The 13,174-nt window shown below is 43.3% G+C and overlaps 1 pseudogene; it reads left to right on the top strand.

Annotated features, from left to right (window-relative positions):
• The first annotated feature begins 1,479 nt into the window (after window positions 1-1,479).
• On the top strand, window positions 1,480-9,790 carry LOC133884711 (WD repeat-containing protein 55-like; annotated as a pseudogene).
• The last annotated feature ends 3,384 nt before the right edge of the window (window positions 9,791-13,174 follow it).

Genomic DNA, 13,174 nt, shown 5'->3' with positions numbered 1-13,174 from the left:
TTTTTAGTATTTTTTTAGTTTGCTTCGAGATTGATGTACAAAATATAGATAACTGGTGTGTGTTCTGGAAATTTTCCTTTGGTTCCTGCCCCGGGCAGCCCGGTCGGTCAAGGCGACGAGCCGCACCGGCTCTCACGCTGTGGGCCGATGTGGGTAGAGCACCAATGTACTACACGGTGGCAAAAGGGAACCTGGGAAAAGGGAGGAGAACGTGTGGCACCAACACACAGTGGCGTGCTGGATGTGATCTTGGTTTTTACGTATCCTAAGTGCACCTGAGAGAAAAAGGAGATCTCGGACTCCACTCGCACGGTTTGATCGGAATGCAAACCGACTCCAGTTGCAGTCCTAGGTCAATCAACACTATATATATAAAAGGAGGGCTCTGGCTCCTCGATGGATTTAGATTCCCATGAGGCGAGAACTATTCGACATATCTAAAACCCTAATTTCATCATTACGGGTGTTGGATCAGTGCGAAGACCATCGTTGTGACTGTACCAACCTTTTCATCACGCCGATGATCACATGATTTATCTTGACGGTTTGCATACCACTACATATTATTAACATATTTTTTAACAGTAGGATATATTTTTACAGTCTTCTTTTAAAGACAGCATCAAGTGAGACCGTTCTGTGTGCGTTCGCTCTATACATGCCCGTATGAGCACTCAGGGTTTGAACGTGAGCTGACTTGAACGCTCACGTAGTACGAGCGCCGTCCTTATATAGATCCTTATCGCGGCTCTTACCCAACGGAGTTATAGCGTTATGGCTCGGGTAAGTGCTTACGTTTCCGCACTAGCGTGAGTGTTCGATCTAAGGCCCAGTGATCACGTGTATTAGACCCGTTTTAGCGCTGACATGGCGCGCTGCACGCACGGTGGTATGGGGACGGCGCGCGGAAAAGAGAGGCAGGCAAGGTCGCAGTCGCAGTAGTCGCAGGTGTGCACCAAAAGGCGGGGACGTACGGGAGCGTGGTACTTCGTCTCAGGCTCGCCGCTGCGCCTCCCTGTGCTCACGTGGGGCGGGGGAGCGTGGGGTGGACGGGGGTGGCGTGGCGCGCCCAATGGCTTTGGCGGAAGCGGTCAGGGGCTCAGGGCTGAGGGGGGAGGTGAGTGGACGGGTGGGTGTCTTGTTTCGTGTGCCTTTTGATGCTGCGCTGCATGCTCCATGGTCATGTAGTGGGTTGGGACCTTTGGCCTGCGCTTTTGCAGGGAGATTGACGGCACCTGAGTCCTGGTTGCTGCCACTGTTTGTACAACTGCACTTCCCGAACAAACACAGCTGCGGTGACAACACTGAGACCCACAGTAACCAAGGTGACTAGAACTCCAGTAGGGGTGAGACGAGAACACAGAACAGTGTGACCAGCCAATGACTGACCACTCGTATAAAAGAGTTTTTTTAGAGAGAGAGAGGGGAGAGCTGAAAAGGTATTTTGATTTTATGGGCTGATTGGGTTGTCAACGAAATTGTCACGCCGTGAAACAAAATCAGATTGGGCCTACTTTGGAGCCCGTTTGCGCGTATCCGGGCCAGCCGCGCCACCGCCTCCCTCTCCGCCCGCCACCGCGATGGAGGCCCTCCACGAGGAGATGCCCTTCGACGTCGACTTGCACCAGTCCTCCCCACTGGTCGCCACCTCCCTCATCACCGGCGAGCTCTACCTGTACGCACCGCCGAAGCCTAAGCCTAAGCCTAAGCTCTAACCCTTACCAAGCTCCGGTTTGGTTCTTCTTAGCGCGACAAAGTAGTCGTCTCTAATCTAGTTGGTCTCGCAGGTTTCGCTACGTCGCGGAGTCGCAGCCCGAGAGGTACTCACGAAAGCTCTTACTCGTCGTGCTGGTTAATTTCATGAATTTGACTTTCGGTGCTCGTCACCGTGGGTTGCATTGCTTCTAGCACCCGATTGGGTGCCTGTTTAAAGCTCGTGCTATGTTAGTGCAAGCATGAGGGTTCATCAGATCCTCATTCAGGTTAATGTTCTATTATTCTGGAGTTTGTCAATGCGGTCATGCCATTACAATTCAAATTTTCATTCTATAAAGATTGATGCGCTATTCGTTTTTCTTTAATCTTAAGGTTGTTTTCAGTAAAAGCGCATAAGGAGTCATGTAGAGCTGTTCGTTCTGTGGACTCAGGAAAACGTAATGACTTGTTTTCTGTAGTCAAATTCTCGTAGCTGCCAACTTGCCAACTCAGCTACCCTGCATTTTATGGATCATTCTGATCTTTGCTGGTTATGCTTGAAGCATGATGCTGCAAAGTCAGCAGCTTTATGCTGAAAATGACAATTTGGAACTAATCGGGAGGGGAACATACCTCAATACATCCTGTTAGATCCTCTAACCATGTCCTGACTCCTGAGGTTTGTCTTGATGTTGTGGCTTGTTTCAGTGATTTTGTCGGGGTCCGCTGATTGCTCAATTCTTGCCTCCGATGTAGAAACAGGCAAGGCCATCGCCCGCTTGGAGGACGCACATGAGTGAGTTTTGTTAGTTTGCCACGCTGTAATTTATTTTGTTTGTGGAACTAAAGGTTGATCCATTTGTAATTTGATTTTAGAAATGACATAAACTGACTCGTCCGTCTTACTGAAACTACGGTTGCCACGGGTGATGATGAAGGCTGCATTAAGGTATTAAACATTACGTCTGCTGGTCCAAGATGTATATGTGTCAAAAACTCAAAATGGAGTACAGTTGCATCATTTCCCCTAGTACCTGACCATTAAGCTTATTTTTCTAACAGTGCTTGTTCCACGTACTAATCTATGTTTAGGTGGATAAAAATGGCATAGCTGTGAGGAAACTTATTCTATAAAGGTTTGCTCACAAGTTACATCTTTTTTTTGGATTGGAGGACATTCGTAATATGTCATATACAAATTTTGTTTTATATGTAATTATCTTTTATTGGTTAAAGTTAATATCTGTTACAACTTAATTTACATTAAAACACTTTGCAATTTTAGGTATGGGATACTCGGGAGCGTTCTTGCTGTAACTCTTTTCATGTCCATGAAGATTACATTTTAGATATGACCTATGTGTCTGACTCAAATCAAATATTGGCAACAAGGTACATAATATGCATTCTCTGCTGTCGAGATATATTTAACACTGTTGACATGTTATGTTCATTTAAAGATTATCGCCAATTTCTCTTGTTTCATAGCCAATTTGTGCCATGAAGCAACCGTAACTATTCCCCCTTTTTATTCGCAAAAAAAAAAAAAAAACTATCTCCCCTTTTTAGTTGCAGACATAACTGTTACTGCATTGTATTAAGCATACTGATATGATAGCAATAATGCTACAAGTAACTGAAGCTTAGTTCTGCATGATAAACTTATTGACATCCATTCTTCACATGATTATATGGTAATGGAAACTTAAACTGCTCTATTTGTTTGTAGTGGCGATGGGACTTTGTCTGTCAACAACCTTCGTAGGAATAAAGTGAGTTGCCTTTGGAATACATCAAGTCTCCTAGTGTATTGAAGCCTGATTTCAGTTTTGGTTTCAATGTTTTTATCAACGGTTAAGATTTTGTGTATATGCTACTGTAATTTCATTTGCAATCTCATAATCTTTCCTTAGCGCGTTGTATAGGCGCTCGGCGGTTGAGCCATGTCAGCAGATAAACATCGATCGTCGGATTAAGCCACGAAGGAAACATCACCGTCGGATCGTGGCCTGCGTGCGATTCGTCTTCGCGTCGTCCAGACGGTCTCGGTCCTTATCCATTCGTCCTCGTGCCGCTCCGCTCCGTCGTCCTCTCCTTTCCCTTCGTCCTCCTTCGATTGTGCTTTGCTCCGCTCCACGCGTGCTCGCCGTCACCGTCGCCACCACCGTCTCCGTCCCTGGTGCTCGCAGCACCACCAGCAGCATCCACCGCCGCCACCACTGTCTCCGTCCCTGGTGCCCTCCTTCTTGATTGGTGGTCTGCGCAGGTTTGGGGCTCTGTCGAAGAGGCGTTTGGGTTCAAGGAGATGGAGGAGTATGGGCTGGTTCCGAATGGGTTTACTTACAGAGCGCTTATTAGCCGTCTGTTCAAGCGCGGCAGGTCGAATCAGGCAAAGTGCTTGCTGGAAGAGATGTCTCGTGCTGGGTTAATGCCTAACGTTGTTGTTTATGCGGCTCTGGTTGATGGGTTCATGAAGGAGGGCAATGCGGATGAGGCATTTAAGATAGTCAAGGAGATGTCTGCTGCTGGTGTGCAGCCGGACAAGATCACCTATGACAACCTCATCCAGGGCCTGTGTAAATTGGGCCAGATGGGCAGGGTTGCTGAGATTCTGAAGGTCAAAGTTGGTCATATGGCTGACACAATCACTTCTAATCTGATCATTGAAGGGCATCTCTGACAGCATAATAAGGAAGAAGCTTTTTGCCTGTCTAATGAAATGATGGATGACGGTATTTAACCCAAAGTATACACTTATAGCATTAACGGGCTATGCAAAATCGGTCCTTTTCTTTGCATCCAGGGACCGTGGTGAGGTATTGGCTGATGCTCTGAAGACATTTCTTTGGGAAGGCAAGAGCAGTTGCTTTCATTAAACGTTTGGCCATATTTGCTCTGCCATTTGGCTCTGCAGAAGTAATAGCAGGTTTGTTCTGAATTCTGACCTGTGTTTTTTGAGCTGATACCTGCTGAATTCCGTGTTATGTTCAAGTCGATTGACAGTAGGATGCAATGATGCATTCACCGAGCATTTATTCATTTGCAGGAGCATTTTTTTACCACTTTTTAGTTTATAGTAATCTAGCAAACAACCCTGATATAAGAACTTGTGCATAGTTGGTATGGTTAGCTACACGTAAGCATTGGATTCTTCTGCCTTGGTTATATGATAATTATTATACCAGACTGGTATGTAATGCATTCATCTCATTCCTGTGTGGTATTACAAGCAGCCTTTATCAAGCATAATCTTTTGTTGTTTGTTTTAATGACCTAATGTTGTGCCTTTTTTATGAAAATAGCAGCGTTAATCACACTGAAGCATCTTCTCCATAAGAATAGGAAGTGATGTAACATGTTGGAGAATGATTCTAGTGGAGATTCCCTGTCTTGCTTAGTTGTGGTATTTATCTTCTCTTTTCCATAATCGACAATCGACACTTTGTATTTATCTAATCATGTTATGCCTTCTATCCAGAAATATGACCTAGGGGCTAAAGATTCATATCTGAGTGGCGCACTTGCTTCAGTTCTTTGGGAGCTCAGCCTCCATAAGAAACATTATGATATCTCTGTTCCCTCGATGGCTTAAAATATATTGAGTATGGCAAAATTGAATCCCACGCAGAACCCAGTTCCAATTTTGAATGTGAACCCCCTTGAAGCATACAAAGACCTGTCAATTGAACGGGAACTATCAAAATTAGACAGCAAAGCATTGTCTCTGAATTGCAAAAAAGAAGCGGTGTGGTAAGGAGTTCGTTGCTCTAAGCCCAGATGTGCTTCAGAAGGCAGATTGCTTAGTGGATAAAGATGAGCTCAAAGAGAAGTTGAGAGCCATTTCGCGGTATTATCCTAGCTTACTTACATATTGTCCTTCTACATACTATAATAATATTATTAAAACAAAGTTTATTACCGATTTTTGGGGGTCCAACTAATCTTGATCGTGTATTATCTGCTTTGTGCTATTTAATCTTTATAGAGAGCTACAATCTTGTTGAAATGCTAGATACACTCTCATTTACAATGATATCTACAGAAACCCCCATGTAATTACCAATTTGTTATTCTGCATTAGGAACATTAACATGCTATTAAATATTTCTTACATGTCCACATTCACTATTAAACAGAATACAATTGTTTAAGATATGATATTTCTCTTCTATATGTGCTAATACAATTATGTATTTACAGCTCCAATAAATATTTCAACCTTTTGTCGTTTTTTTACAAAGGTACATAATATAACCCATTATTAAATTCTGCAATCGCGTCACGTTAGCCGAATTTTTTCCCACCGTCCGATAGCTAATGGACGATAAAAAGCAACGTCCGCAAATCAGGATTGGCCAGCTACTTGCTCCCGCTATCGTCACTAGAATCTTTCTTTTGTTTCCCATTTTGTCCCCCCCCCCATGCCTCTCCCGCCGCCGTATCCCCGTGCTCACCGCCTTATCCTCCCCGAGTGCCTCCTCCCCCATGCTAACCATCTCCTCCTCTGCCTCCCATCGCCACCTCACCACCACGGAAGGAGCAACGGGCAGGCGCGCGGCCCAGCTTGACTGCGGGATGAGCATCGAGAGGTACGTGACGCGTGGACAAGTCCGGCCGCGGGAGAAGCGGTAGGGGCACCTAGCTCAGCGATGATATCATGCTTCGTCATCCTTACTTCCTCGATGCTGCCACCGCCTTCCCCTTCCCCGTGGGCGAAGGCAATCTATCACACTCCAAAAATTCAATTTTGGGATGTGAACATTTCCAAACAATAAAATAGCATTTTGTTATTTATTTAAAAGTCTTTCCTAATTTTGGCATTTTAACAAGAATTTATTTCCGAATGATAAAATATTTTATTTGGATTCAAAGCTTTCTAAAATGCCTCTCTAAAATTTTTCTAGATTTATTTAAGTGTTTTGCTATTTAATTAGATTTTATTTTTACTTTGTTTTTCTGAAAATACTTTGATTCCTAAAACCCTAAAATCCTCTTGGGTCCGAACCCAAATTCTAAGCCCAGTCCGAACTCTAAACCTAGCCCATCTAAATCTAACCCAACCCAGCCTCACTCCCTCGGCCCCTCTCTCAGCTTGGGCCAAGCCGGCTGAAGCCTAGCTTCCTTTCCACGCGCTCCCCGTAGCTGGGCTACAACCGGCCCGAGGCCCAACCGGTAGCCGCCTCCCTCTCCTCCCACTGCCATGCCGAGCCCGCTCATCATCCGCCACATCCCGCCTCGCTCGCAACCACCGCCGCGCACGACCTTCGCGTCGCGCCCATGTTGTCCGCTCCCTCCCTCTCTATTTGAGCCACAACCGAGCCTTCCCCCTTCGATTCTGCACCCCATCCGCCATCTTCTGCCCCGCCTCCGCCTCCAGTGCACCGCTGCTCGCCATCCTCGTCAGCATGACCATCTCTGAGCGCCACCGCGCTCGATCTCCGCCGACAAGCCGCCTTCGTCCTCCCCAAGTGGCTCTCCGGCACCATAGGACCATGAGGAGCCGTCCTCGGTCCTTCCCGATGCACCTCCGCCGCCGGAACCATCTCCCTATACTACTAATCTAAGACATGAATAACTACTACATCTGCCTATATTAACATTAAGATACATATCCTTTTCAAGATGCACTTACTATTTTTGTGCTTAAGATCAATATCAACGATCACATCTTCTTAATTTGCTTCGAAGGTGATCAAATGGTGATTTCGATATGTGTAAGTACCGAGGATTAGTATCATTCTTCACTCGTTATCACAGTAAGCCAATTCGGCGATAGGCCATATTTTCTAGTTGTACCTAATTTGCTACCAGGTAAAGTCACAATCTGAATTTTCAGAAGACGAGTTGCTATCCTTGGTGGTAATGAAGGTATTGTCAAACAGTTTTTGCTGAGCAACATTTCCGTCTTATTTTCATGATAAGTTAATTGTAAATGATTATTTGACTCTCAGAATGGTAAAAAAGTTGTTTGTGGAACTCCAAGTGGAGCACTGTTGTTATATTGGTGGGGATACTTTAAGGATTGCAGGTAACCATGTTTTCACCACTTAACACTAGCAGCAGAAATAAAATGCCACATTTGGTTAACTTCATCAACTATCGTATAAAAAAAACTTCATCAACTATAATTCATTTTTGTCTAATGCTATTTCTCTTTATCTTAAGGTTTTGCCTATTTTAATTGCTGCTGCTGATATTCTACTTTAGAAATGACACCCATGAAAGTACATTTGACTCTCTCTGGATGTGGTTTCCTCTGATATTGTGATGCTGAAATAGTGGCTATATGTTTCCTACTAATGTTTAGACTTATGATCATTATCTTTGTCCATGGTGGGAGTCAATTTGTTCTCCTGACTGAATTTTGATAAGTTCAGGCTTTATTGGATCACATGTAATTCACTTGCTTCAACTATTGCAACTTGCAAAGATCTGATGCTAACTTTACCAAACTCATCTCGTTATAACTGATCAGTAAATCCTTAGAAGGATCTTGACATTCAGAGTGTCAGTCGTACCACTCTGAACTGTTGGCAGAACCGCGCAAGTCTGCTTCTTTCACTTTCTGTGGTTTAGACCCAATTAATTCTGCAAGTGATGTGTTCTAAAGTTGTTTACTGTCATCTTCTGTGCTTAGTGACTGCTTTCTGGGACACACACAGTCTGTCGATGCAATGCTGAAGGTTAGTGGGACCTAAACCTTATGATAAGTGTCACTGCTGCCTTATTTGTGTATTCATTCTTATGTTAAATGTGTTCTGTGTTTTAGCTGGATGAACAAACTCTGATTTCTGGTGCATCAGATGGTGTGATCAGGTTTGAAATTTATCATGGTGCTTTGGATCAACAACTTTTTTTTTTTACTATTGCATATTAATTTGAATTGCTGTTCTAACATGAAATCCGTGTTTGTGCAGATTAGTGGGTACCTACCTAATAGGATAATACAACCACTTGCTGAGCATTCGGAATATCCAATAGAGGCACTTGGCATGTTCTGTCTATTTGATAGTAAAAGTATGTGAAAGAAATTGCATTTAATTATCTATGCTATGCAGCTTTCAAACGATAGGAGATATCGAGGCAGCATTTCACACGATAAAATGCTGAAGGTGAAACCAATTCCCCCCTCTCTCTCTCTCTGTGCCGGCACACTCGTTTATCTGACTTGGTGTCTTGTTTGTATGCAGCTGTGGGACTCGCAAGAACTCTTGAATGGTCCACAGTTAGTTCATGGGGATGAACTCGTTGAATCTGGTAGTGATGATAGCGACGATGACTAGATGGATGTAGATACGGAGCCAAGTTCTTCAAAAGGTAGCACTGAATTTTGCTTTTGTAACGAAGTATGCACTGCGCCATTAGCATGCTAACTGTGTTCCTATTCTCTGCTTGCTTTGTTAGCATTTTATTCTCTGAAATCTGTTTCTTATTTTCTCTCCTCCAAGTGGAGTTCAGGTTCAAGGAGTAAAAAGACAGGGAAGGGAGTTCGAGTAGACCCGCGACAGGGACACGGATCCTCTGCAGAGAGCTATAGTGGAGTTCGTTAGGAGCACTCCACAGCAGTTGATTTGGAGATGGATGGACGGCATCAACTGCTACAGTACCGGGGTGCTACAGTACGTATCCTCGACACAGTATAATCCAATACTGTATCTACAGTATCCTCACTAAACAGTGATTAATTAATGCAGATGACTGTAGCAGCAGACTCGTATTACTGTGCAAACAGTAATTCTCTGCATTAATCGTCATTAATGTAGAGGATCCGTGTCCCCGCGACAGACTTCGTTGCAGATTTGTAGCTCGAGTGCCCAAATCAGAAGCTTACTCAGGGCGAGTTGTATTTTTTTTTATTCTGCGCAAGTACCAGTGAGCACTTTTGACTGCACGCAGTTTTGATATCCTCCTGTAGTCCAGTGCAAGGCATGCCAAATTTTGCTCCTAGGGATGGCAATGAGCTAATCTCCGCCGGGAATGTTTCCCATCCCGATCCTTATTTAGCTAGGGCGAGTTTTCTCTCATTCCATTCCAACGGGGAATTCTGTAGGGATTAGATCTTTAATATAGATATAAAATTGATCATAGTTGATTATTTTCATATATTAATAATATGTTTATAGTATAAATAAGTAATTTATTGATGTATATGAGGGTATTAATAAGATGAATTAAATATCATAGATAAGATAAAATATAAAAGTAATTTATTATTTTCTCTATATAATGTAATTCTTGTATATTTATATATTAAGAAAAATATATATGTATGATATCAAGGATATAGTAGAGATGATAAATGTCTTCTCATTCTCATCCCTATATAAATTCGTGGACATTAAATTTTTCTAAACCTATTCCTTAATAGGGGAATTTTCCACTGGTTACCACAGAACGGAGTCCTATTGGCATCCTAGGTGCTCCTAAGTTATATTGACTGACATTAGAGGTATCGAGCTGTGCAATTTTTTTCCGGGAAACAGGTGACCACTGACCACACTTTGTGGTTATCGTCATTGCATATGTAGTGACTGGGAAAGGAAGAGCCGCGGTATTTGAGTCTGTGAAGCATGTTTTGCCATGACAAGTTGTGCTTCCAGTTTTATCCTCGTTTTTTGTGTAGTGCATGCTGATTTGTTATTCGTGCGGGCTAGAACTAGTATGTATGTTGGACTAGGCCATGCTGTGTCAACCGGAAGCAAGGTCGGGTACTCGGGTGCTGCCTTGCTTTCTGCATTGCGGCTCCAAGTGGGCCGATCTCCCGGAAGCCGATCTGCCGATGCACAATCGATGGAATGGTCGTTGCTTGAAGCAAGTCAAGCTATTTCGTTCCTTCAATGTGCACGCTGGAACAATTCAGAGTTCAGATGGAAACAGTTGTTTCCCCGGTGTCTCGTGTGAAAGCTCTACACTGTGGTATGTGTAGCCTGTGCGATGGTTGCTTGGGCCGTCTGATCTTATGGCTGGGGACAGCTCCTGAGTCGTGTCTGTAAGAGCATTTCTAACCGACTTTTTAAATTTTGTTCGTAAATATTTTTATACAGAGTATTTTTAAAAGATTCTTTCTCTATTTCTCTATACGGTCAAACAAACTCTCTAAATCTTGCTCCTAAATTTCACTCACTTATATTTTATAAATGAACTCATTTTTCACCTTATAACTAACTTATGACTAAAATATTTTAGAAATTAATCTACCATATATAGTGATTTTTCTTGATTTTTAGAAATTTCTTCAAGGTTCTAACAATTGCTAAAAGTTATAAAAGTAGTATATTTTGAAGAATTTTAGTTTAAATTTTTCACATGTTTTTTTAGGTAAATCCAAGTAAAATAGGTTGCATATGGATTATAGAACACATATAAAAAATCTAAAAATTTTGCAGCAGCAAAAGATCACTTTTTTAAATAGAGAAGATGAGAAAAAAATTGGACCTGTGAGTACTATGCACAACAGGTCTAAATCAGCCTCTCGTTGACGAGCCAAATAGCGATAGCTAGCGACTTGTGCCGGGTAGATGTGGGGAGCCAACGACTCTGGATAGCAAGCGAAGATGGGAAGATCACTTCCCATCTTTTTTTTAATAGAGAAAATGAGAAGAAAAATTAGAGCTATGAGTACTATTCGTAGAAGGTCCACAGTCAGCCTCGTTGACGATCTAGATAGCGATAGCGAGTGACTCCCGCTGGGTAGATGTGGGGAGCCAACGACTTCAGATAGCAAGCGAACGAAGATATCAAGCGAGATAGTGATCTAGTTGGAACCATGTTTTTTTGTCCTGCTCGATAGATGTGACGATAACGAGTGGGGTGCTGAGTCCTTTCGAGTTGCTCTTAAGTCAGTCACCACCAACTTGGTTAGGACAACTAGGGTTGTCAAAAAAGTTTGTGGCTCGCGAGCTACTCAAACTCGACTCGCTATAGGCTCGATTCGAGATTGGCTCGAGACCCTAACAAACCTAGTCACAAGCTCGCGAGCCTGTCGAGCTCGAGTTCAAAAGCTCGTGAAAAGCTCGTCTAACTTCAACTACTATTTGTTGAGGCAAAACCGATGTCTATTCACTTTAGCTCAATTCATTTTTTTAACTTCACCATCCAACCTAAAGTCCAATCGTCTAACTTCAAGATCACGTGGTTACATATATAGCTCATAGACAAGGCTATAAAAAGAGCTCGAGACTCGTGAGATACTCGAACTCGATTCGCTTTAGGCTCTATTCGAGATTGGTTCGAGACTCTAACAAGCTAAGCCCAAACCTGGCTGTAGGCTTGGCCTGATCTTTAGCTGGATCGAGCTCGACTCGAGTTTCGATCAAATTCAAACTTCTTGACTTGCTGACAGTCCTAAAGACAGCAACCTTCATGCAATCAAGCTCTCTACCATTAAGTGGTGGAGCCACCAAGTATGAGCTCTTTTTTTCCTTTTTCTCTTTCTTTCCTTCTCTTTTTACACATCTATTAGGTTTTGGGGGCTCCTAGTTGCGCTCGGGTAGGAAGGTTTGAGCCTCCTCCGTCCTAATGGTGGTTCCACCCCTGCTATCATCAAAAAATATGGATAGGCCTGGGGCGATCTGAGTATCCACTCTAGTTCAACTTAATTAATTGACCAGTTAAGTTAAATTAAGGTGAATCTATAAATATCCATAGATAATTCACATCCATCCCCATCAACTAAATTTTTGGTTGCTATAAGTTGCACAAGCCCAAGTCTGTAGTTTTCCCCATGGACCCACACATAATTACATGATTAAAGGGGTAAAATCTATGTATCATGTGAGCAGAAGCAGTAGTGATGCATATGACTATTAATGAGCCGAGCTAGAACCAGCGTCAGGCTCTATCTCGCTAAAAGATCGAGCCGAGCTAAAGCGAGCCTGCGATGATCGCTGAGTTTGAGGATGAGCTTGAGCTTGGCTCGAGTCAAGCTCGTCTAAACTCGATAACGCGAGAAATTTTGAATAGATTTTGTCGTCTTAGTTGTTTGTTGTGATATGATAATATAGATAGACTTAAGGATGATCTTTCTCTTCTAGTCCTTGCAACGATTTTTTAGTCTTAGAGATATATAAAGAAAATTAAGACTGTATAGACTTAGAAGGATGATAAATTTAAATAAAAATCGTAATATTCATCAACTCGACTCTTATCGGGTTGTCACGAGTCTTGATCTAAGCTCAAAGTTAGCTAGTTTTGAGATTGAAACCAGCTTAAATTAAATCTATAATAAGTGGAACTTAAATAGCTAACGAGATTAGAGGTTTTTTTAACAGCCCTAGTGATGCACCATACGCATAGGCCCACCTGAGCGGTGCGCGCGTCACGCACGTATGGAGAGGGACGCACCGTGAGAGATCCACCAAACGACGTGTCGGGTCCCGACCGCTCACCCCCACCCGCACGAATCTCCGCGTGGCGCGAGCGGCCGCGAGGCCCTCTCGAGGTCCCCGTCCCGTGGGCCCCACGTGAACGCCCGCCCTTT

Source organism: Phragmites australis, chromosome 11 (assembly GCF_958298935.1).
Source record: "Phragmites australis chromosome 11, lpPhrAust1.1, whole genome shotgun sequence".
NCBI lineage: Eukaryota > Viridiplantae > Streptophyta > Magnoliopsida > Poales > Poaceae > Phragmites > Phragmites australis.
Note: the sequence above shows the minus strand (reverse complement) of the source record. Positions and strands in the feature narration are given on the sequence as shown.